The sequence below is a fragment of the Budorcas taxicolor genome, chromosome 21 (genome assembly GCF_023091745.1).
Source record: "Budorcas taxicolor isolate Tak-1 chromosome 21, Takin1.1, whole genome shotgun sequence".
NCBI lineage: Eukaryota > Metazoa > Chordata > Mammalia > Artiodactyla > Bovidae > Budorcas > Budorcas taxicolor.
In genome coordinates, this window is record NC_068930.1 from 38,703,983 (window position 1) to 38,713,652 (window position 9,670).

Below are 9,670 nucleotides of genomic sequence, written 5' to 3' on the forward strand. Positions count from 1 at the left end.
TTCTAAGGGCCCCATTACCCTATTTTATTCAGGATGGCTCTGTTTTCCAGGGCACAGGAATTCAGAGTAGGGACCTAGATGTCGCCATAGCCTCTTTCCCAGGGCCTGACTGGTAGTAAGTGCCCGGTGAGTGTCTGTTGGCTGCATGAAGGAGTCACCATGCCCCCTCCTGCACCCTCCCTGCTCACAGTGGGCCTCTGGATGGGGGCTGTTGGTATGGCCGGTGCTAGTGTGCTTCTGGGAAGCAGAGCAGTTCAGGTCTACCAAACACTGGCTTCATCCTTGAAAGAGAGGAGCCCCTGATGGCCTGGGCAGGGAAGTCGAGTTGGGTAAAGGGCCTTGGGTCTTAGTGGTTGAGCAAACACGGAGGCACCAACTCCAGGGTCTGCCAAGCAGATGCTGAGGTAACTAGAAGCAGAGGCCAGACCCACTCTGCCCTCTTCAGGGGCAATTTAGTATTTTCTTTTCTCCAGGTTGCGACCATCTGCCATCACTTCTGGGAAAGTTCTACTTTCCAGAGGGCAAAGGGAGGGCTGGAGGAGGGGCTGGTACCCACTGGCTCCTCTTGAGAGCAGGCTTTGCTCTGTCGCTCCTGCTGGCAGTTTATCCAGCATCATATTCCCTGGTATGAGGTGGGATGGGAGCCAGTGTTCTGAATGTTCCTTCCTGGTGGATAGCTGGATCAGGGACATGCAGAATGGGCGGGACCTCTGTGCCACCTGGAGGATGGGGTTGGGCCCCTGGGATGGGGATGGTCACTCACCTGCCTTTGCCCTGGGGGTCAGGAGAAAGGCCACCAGGAGCAGGAGTGGCTGCATCTTCTGAGAAAGACTGCCCAGGATGGAGATGCTGGTGCTTCCTCCTGGCTCTCTTTCAGATCCCCCAGCCTCCTGGAGAGAAACGCAGTGTCAGTGGACTCAGTGATCTCGTGTCCCCTCCGGGTTTGCGATGCTTCATCCTAAAGGGTTTCTATGAAAGCTTGCCCCACCCCCACTCCATCTGCCTGATGACGTTCTCTGGGTGGTTGTGTGAGAAACATACTGTGACCACACCAGTACCCACAGATGATGACTCAGAGCAGACCACTTGTTCCAGCCCAGAGCAGGAACCCAAGAGGACAAGGTGGGGACTGTAGGGCGTGGTATTGACCAATAGAGGTAGTAGAGCCCAGAAACCAGAGTCCCCAGTGGTAGAACCATCAGGGCCTCATTTCCATGCTGCTAAGTCCACAGGATAATTTCTTGAGCAGATGTGGGTTTAAGCTCTTTTCTATGTTATGACCGAACACACTGGAGATGCATCTCCTTCCCTTAGAGAGCTGACCATCTGCTGGAGGAGAAAGAGACATCCATGACCTGAGTGCAGCATGGGAAGGGCTGTGGTCCAGGGATGCACAGAGCTTGACTGCCCCCTACTAAGTCCATATAGCCATTCTCTCATCATCTTAACTTCCTTTCTAACACATGTACACCCGTGGCTGATTCATGTCAATGTATGGAAAACCACTACAATGTTGTAATTAGCCTCCAATTAAAATAAATAAATTAAAAAAACAAAGAACCCCACCATTTAAAACACTTACAAATACTCTGAGTGTTAGAGTCCATTTCTCTTGTCCATGTTTTGCAAACAAACATACTGCACTTGACATTTATTGGTCTAATTTAATGAATCACTATGACTCTAGAAACTGAATCTACAGACTGATGTAAGCCTAGGTCATTCCTCCTTTGAGCAGGCTGGGGCGGGTTCCACCTAAACCGCCTGAACTAAGACCGGGAAAGGGCTGGTTCGCCAGAGGACGTTTGGGTGACTAAGTGGCCCATGCCATGTGAAGTGGGAGAGCATGCTGGGTGAGCGAAGACCAGTAATTGTCCTTTGAGTACTGTCTGTGCTGTGTCCAGAGGGCCGCACTTCAGACTCAGCAGGCCAGGCGCATTAGAGACTCACACTGGCTGAGCAAACTCTGCTGAAGACCTTGCTGTATGGAAATAAAGGACAGTTCTTTCTAAATAGTCCAAACCCAGCCCTGTTCAAGAACAACAATGTCTGAGTGGTTCGAGTCTGGGGATTTAAGTGTCTATCTTGACGTATTCTTGACGTACTTTACAGCTTTCTGAGGAGTATTATGCATCAAAAGACGGAATTCCAGGGTGAATATCCTCCTTATCAGACCAAATACATTTATCGAACCTTTACTTTTCTGAACTTAGTTTGCCCACCAGTAGAATTATTTAAAATAAAATTAGCTTTGTTATTTGTGTGTAGTATATGTTCATTAAGAAAATTTGGAAAGTGGAAAGGAAAAATATTACTCATTTGCTTATGTCTCACAGACAGATTATTATCATAGGCAGTGCATTTAAAATACTTGGGATGATAGTAGGAAGTATTAGGAAGTGTTCCCCTTTCTTTAATTTTTTGGAACAAGTCTGGGTAAGACTAGTGTTAATTCTTCTTTAAATGTTTTATAGAATTCACCAGGGTAGCCTAGGGTTTTCTTTGTTAGAAGGTTTCTGATTTTTGATTCAATCTCTTTATTGTCATAAGTCTGATTAGATTTCCTATTTATTTTTGAATCAGCTTTGGTTATTTCTGTATTTCCAGGGAACTGTTCATTTCATCTTGATTTTATCTAATTTGTTGGTGTGCAAACATTGATAGTATTCTCTAACAATTCTTTTTATTTCTCTGAGGTTGGTAGTAGTGTCCCCTTTTTTAAATTTCTGATTTCAGTAATGTGAATCTTCGCTCTCTTTTTTATTGTTGGTCTAGCTAAAAGTGTATCAGTTCTATTGATCTTTTCAACGAACCAGGTTTTGGTTTGTTGATTCTTTTTATTTTGATTGTTTGGCTCTAATCTTTAGTATTTCCTTATATCTGCTGGCTTGAGTGGTTTGATCTGTTTTTATTTGTTAGGCTTACAGTTGTGTTGCTGGTTAGGAATGTTTCTTCTTCTTTAATGTCCTCACGTATAGTTATGTGTTTTCCTCTGAACATGACTTTCACAGCATCCTATACGTTTCGTATGTTGCATTTTCATTTTCACTTGTCTCACAGTACTTTCTAACTTGTCTCACAGTACTTTCTAACTTGTCTCATAATTTCTTCTTAGGCCCACTGGTTACTTAAGAATGTGTTGTTTAATTTCCATATATTTCCCTGTTTGTGAATTTTCCAGTTTTCCTTTTGTTATTCATTTCTAGCTTCCTTCCACTGTGCTTAAAAAAGATAATTTGTATTCAGTTCAGTTCAGTTGCTCAGTCGTGTCCAACTCTTTGCGACCCCATGAATTGCAGCCTCCCTGTCCATCACCACCTCCCAGAGTTCACCCAAACTCACGTCCATCGAGTCAGTGATGCCATCCAGCCATCTCATCCTCGGTTGTCCCCTTCTCCTGCCCCCAATCCCTCCCAGCATCAGTCTTTTCCAATGAGTCCACTCTTCGCATGAGGTGGCCAAAATACTGGAGCTTCAGCTTCAGCATCATTCCTTCCAAAGAAATCCCAGGGCTGATCTCCTTCAGAATGGACTGGTTGGATCTCCTTGCAGTCCAAGGGAGTCTCAAGAGTCTTTTCCAACACCACAGTTCAATAGCATCAATTCTTTGGCACTCAGCCTTCTTCACAGTCCAACTCTCACATCCATACATGACCACAGGAAAAACCAGAGCCTTGACTAGACGGACTTTTGTTGGCAAAGTAATGTCTCTGCTTTTGAATATGCTATCTAGGTTGGTCATAACTTTCCTTCCAAGGAGTAAGCGTCTCTTAATTTCATGGCTGCAGTCACCATCTGCAGTGATTTTGGAGCCCCCCCAAATGAAGTCCGACACTGTTTCCACTGTTTCCCCATCTATTTCCCATGAAGTGATGGGACCGGATGCCATGATCTTCGTTTTCTGAATCTTGAGCTTTAAGCCAACTTTTTCACTCTCCACTTTCACTTTCATCAAGAGGCTTTTTAGTTCCTCTTCACTTTCTGCCTTAAGGGTGGTGTCATCTGCATATCTGAGGTTATTGATATTTCTCCCAGCAATCTTGATTCCAGCTTGTGCTTCTTCCAGTCCAGCATTTCTCATGATGTACTCTGCATAGAAGTTACATAATCAGGGTGACAATATATAGCCTTGACATACTCCTTTTCCTATTTGGAACCAGTCTGTTGTTCCAGGTCCAGTTCGAACTGTTGCTTCTTGACCTGCTATATAGGTTTCTCAAGAGGCAGGTCAGGTGGTCTGGTATTCCCATCTCTTTCAGAATTTTCCTCAGTTTCTTGTGATCCACACAGTCAAAGGCTTTTGCATAGTTAATAAAGGAGCAATAGATGTTTTTCTGGAACTCTCTTGCTTTTTCCATGATCCAGCCAATATTGGCAATTTGATCTCTGGTTCCTCTGCCTTTTCTAAAACCAGCTTGAATATCTGGAAGTTCATGGTTCACGTATTGCTGAAGTATTATTTCAGTCTTTTAAAATGTATTGAGAAATGTTTTATCGCCTAACCTATGGTCTATCCTAGCGAATTCTTCATATGCCCTTGAGGAGTATGTGTAATCTAATTGGTTTATAGAGGTACTATTTACTACTGAAAGTAAGGTCTCCAACTATTTGTATAAAACTATTTCTCTCCTCAATTCTCTCAATGTTGCTTCATGTATTTTAGAGTTCTGATGTTTGGTGTGTTATGTCTTCTTAATTGATCTCTTATCAATATATAATGTCCTTTGTCTCTTTTAACAATTTTTCACTTAAAATCCATTTTATCTAGTATTGGTATAACCATTCCAATTTCCTCTTGATTATTATTTACATAGCGTATCTTCTTCCATTGTTTCATTTTCAACCATTTTTATCTTTGGGTCTAAAGGGAGTTCCTTGCAAGCTACATGGAGTTAGATCATATTTTTAAATTCATTCTTCCAATCTGTCTTTTACTTGGTTAGTTTAATCCACTTACAATTGAAGTGATTGCTGATAATGAGGGACTTACTTTTGCCATTTTGCTATTTGGTTTTTATATGTTTTATGTATTTTCTGTTTCTTCAAAATTGTCTTCTATTGCATTTGATCACTTTTTCCCCTAGTGTGCTATTTTGAATCCCTCTTTATTTCCTGTTCTGTATATTTTAAAGTTAATTTCTTAATGGTTACCATGGTTAATGCCCTAACTATATAACAATATACTTTGAGTACATATCAATGTAGCCTCAGTATTATACTTTAATCTGCACGTATCTAGTTCCATTGCCTACCTTGTTATTGTCATGAATTACACCTTTATCCATGTGTGTCCTTTGACATAGCTTATAATTATTGTTTTATGCATTTGTCTTTTAAATCATATGAGAAACAAAAAGAAATTACAAGCCAAAAGTACAAATACTACTAGATTTCATAATTATCTATGTGGTTATTTTGACCAGAGATTTTGTTTTCTTCATTTGACTACAAGTTGCCATCTGGTGTCTTTGTGTTTCAGCTTAAAGGATGCTCCTTCGCTATTCTAGTAGGGCGGGGCTGGGTGCTGGGCTTTGCCCAGTCACTTCAGTTGTGTCTGACTCTGTGACACTGTGGATTGTAGCCCCCAGGCTCCTCTGTCCATGGGAATTTCCAGGCAAGAAATACTGGAGTGGGTTGCCATGCCCTCTGCCAGGGGGTCTTCCCAATGCAGGGATCAAACATTCAAGTCCGTGTCTTCCACATTTCAGGTGAATTCTCTACTGCTGAGCCACCAGGGAAGCCCAGGGCAGGTCTACAGGGCAGTAACAATGATTAATTCCCCTAGCTTTTGTTTATCTGGGAGCATCTTTATTTCTTCATGTTTGGAGGACGCTTTCACCAGATATATAATCTGTGGTTCCCAGATCTTTTTCTTTCAGCAATTTACATATCATGCCACTGCCTCTGTGGTTGCTGATGAGAAATTGGGCATTAGTCTCATTGAAAAATCACTTGTCCATAAGTCGTCACTTCTGTCTTGCTGCTTTCTAGATTTTGTCTTTGGCTCTTGACAGTTTGGTTGTAGTGTGTCTCAGTGTGGATCTCTTTGAGACTATTTGGGAGTTTGTTGGTCTTCTTTGTTATTTACATTCCTATGGTCATCAAATTTGGGATCTTTCTAGCCATTATTTCTTCAAGTATTTTTTTCTGACCCTTCTTTCTTCTCCTTTTGTGACTCCCTGAACGCATATGTTAGTACATTTGATAGTATCCCATAGGTCCCTTAAATTCTGTTCATTTTTCTTCATTCTTTTTTCCTTTCCACTCTTCAGACTGAATTATTTTATTTTCCCCCCAAGTTCACTGAGTCTTTCCTCTGCCTAGTCATATCTACTGTTGAAATTCTCTATTGACATTTTTGTGTCTCTTATTGTTCTTTTCAGTTCCAGATTTTTAATTGGCATCTCTTTATAGACAGCTCTTGAACTGTGGTGTTGGAGAAGACCCTTGAGAGTCCCTTGGACTGCAAGGAGATCCAACCAGTCCATTCTGAAGGAGATCAGCCCTGGGATTTCTTTGGAGGGGAATGATGCTAAAGCTGAAACTCCAGTACTTTGGCCACCTCATGCGAAGAGTTGACTCAGTGGAGAAGACTCTGGTGCTGGGAGGGATTGGGGGCAGGAGGAGGAGGGGACAACAGAGGATGAGATGGCTGGATGGCATCACTGACTCGATGGATGTGAGTCTGAGTGAACTCTGGGAGGTGGTGATGGACAGGGAGGCCTGGCGTACTGTGTTTCATGGGGTCACAACGAGTCGGACACAACTGAGCGACTGAACTGAACTGAACAGATAGACATTCTCTACATTTTCATATATTGTTCTGATTTGCTTTAGTTCCTTTGATGGTCCCTTCAGCTCTTTGAGTATTTTATTTTCTTCTTTGAGAATTTTTAAGACAGTTAATTTAAAATCTTTGTCTGGTATAAACAGTGTTTGTGTGTTCAGTTGCCAAGTTGTGTCCAAATGTTTGTGATCCCACAGGCTATGGCACGCCAGGCCTCCCTCTCCCTCACCATCTCCCGGAGCTTGCCCAAGTTCATGTCCATTGAATCCAATGCTATTCCACCCTCTCATCCTCTGTCACCCTCTTCTCTTTCCGCTTTCAATCTTTCCCAGCATCAGGGTCTTTTCATCAGGCTGTTTGCATCAGGTGGCCAAAGTATTGGAGCTTCAGCTTTAGCATCAGTTCTTCCAATGAATATTCAGGGTTGATTTCCTTCAGTATTGACTAGTTTGATTTCCTTGCTGTCCAAGGGACTCAACGGAGTCTTCTCTAGCACCTCAGTTTGGAAGCATCAATTCTTCGGCTCTCTGCCTTTTTAATGGTCCAACTTTCACATCTGTACATGACTACTGGAGAAACCATCACTTTAACTATACAGGCCTTTTTCAGCAGGGTGACGGCTTTGCTTTTTAATATACTGTCTAGGTTTGTCATAGTTTTCCTGCCAAGAAGCAATCATCTTCTAATTTCATGGCCGCAGTCCACAGTGATTTTAGAACCCAAGAAGGGAAAATCTGTCACTACTTCCATCTATTCCCCTTCTATTTTCCATGAAGTAATGGGGCCAGATGTCATGGATCTTAGTTTTTTTAATATTGAGTTTTAAGCTGCCTTTTTCACTCGCTTCTTCACCCTCTTCAGGAGGCTCTCAAGTTCCTAATCACTTTCTACCATTAGGGTGGTATCATCTCCTTATCTGAGGTTGTTGATATTTCTCCCAGCAATCTTGATTCCAGCTTGTGATTCATCCAGTCCAGCATTTCACATGATGTACTCTGCATATAAGTTAAATAAGCAAGGTAACAATAAGCAGCCTTGTCATATTCTTTTTCCAATTTTGAACGGGTCAGTTGTTCCATGTAAGGTTCTAACTCTTGCTTCTTGACCCTCACACAGGTTTCTCAGAAGTCAGGTAAGATGGTCTGGTATTCCCATCTCTTGAAGAATTTTCCTCACAGTCAAAGTCTTTAGCATGTTCAGTGAAACAAAAGTAGATGTTTTTCTGGAATTCCCTTGCTTTCTCTATGACAGAGCAAATGTTGGCAATTTGATCTCTGGTTCCTCTGCCTTTTCTAATTATCCTCAAAGTTGTTTTCTATCAAGTTCCCTTTTTTCCCTCTATGAATAGACCTTACTTTCTTATTTCTTTGTATTTGCATTTTTTTTTGAAAACTGGATATTTTGAAATTGGAAGATAATTGCTTTACAATGTTGTTCTGGTTTCTGCCATACAACAATGCAAACCAGTTATAAGTGGTTCGCCTTGAGCCTCCCTCTCACCACCCCTCATCCCAACCCTCTAAAACTGGAGATTTTGAATACAGTACTGTACTCTGGGAATTACACTGTCTCCATCCCCCAAGCACTGTATTGTTTGTTGAGAGGTGCCTTCATCCATCTGTCTAGTGACTTTTCCAAACTATTTTTGCAAGTACTATATCCCTAGCTTTGCTGTCTCTGAAATCTCTGTTACCTTATCTCTGTTTAGTTGTGCTGTGAAGCCTGCTCAATGTCTGTAAGTACAGAACCATTTGAGAATATTTTTCACGTGGAAAAAAACCATGAGTCAGGAACTTTTCTAAGAAACACCCCCTACCTGGGAAAAGCCTCAGTGGAGAGGCTACATTTCTTCCTAGATGTGACCAAATGGAGCCTCAATAAGAGATGTTAAAAACCATCTATGGTTTGAAACTGTAAGATTCTGTGTCTAAGTAAAATAAGTAATAATAAAAAAATATTCTCTGGAAAAGGCATGCTTCAGTCCACTGAACCAATGAACGAAATTATATCTGACGCTATAATGCTGGCTACAGTTTTTGATCACTGATCATGGGTCCTCACTCCAACCCTCTGCATTAGCACGGCTATGTCTTTCGTGTCACACATCAGAAAGCTAAGGCACTGAGAAGTAAAGCAGCTTTTCTGACTTCACTCAGCTTGAAAGAGTGGAGAGATCTGATTGTAAAGTCTGTGAACTTATCTGTAGCTCTACAAACTTGACCACTTCCTCTATTGATTTTCCCTATATTGTTCCCTCTATATTCTGGGGAAATGTTAAGGGGGTGCTGAATAAAAAAAGTATCTGTCCATATCTGTAATGCATGACTCTGGTTTTCTTAGAAGTTAAAGGTACCTCTGTGGCTACCATATTATGATGGAAGAATTCATTTGGATCATACATTCTCTTTGAGTTTATCCTTTGAACCCAGATATTTTGCCCCAACACGCAAAATAATGTCATGCCTGGTTCATGATGGGTAATCCCCTTGGACTTTAACCTCTCATAATTAGCGCCTACTGGAAGTCGGTTTGGCCGTTTCTTGCAGGCAGTGACAATATATGATATTGTCACATTATCACCTTCTTACATTCATGCATGACATTTGAATCTGTGGCTATAAATCAATTTCCCTGAGCCTGATCATTGTCTTGTTATACCTAAAACAGGAACCTATAGGCATAAGGGTTCAGAACTTGGCCTCAGCCGATCGACCATGAGTCTCATTCATGTTGTTGAGAAGGGATTCATGCCTCAGTTAGGAGTTATCTCTGCATTTCTATTAGGAGTGTAGGAATATAGTCAGAATGTCTGGGGTGCTAGTATAAGATCAAAGACTGTTTTAAGGAAAGATCTGTCAGTGAAGGAGAATCTAAGTTATGTGA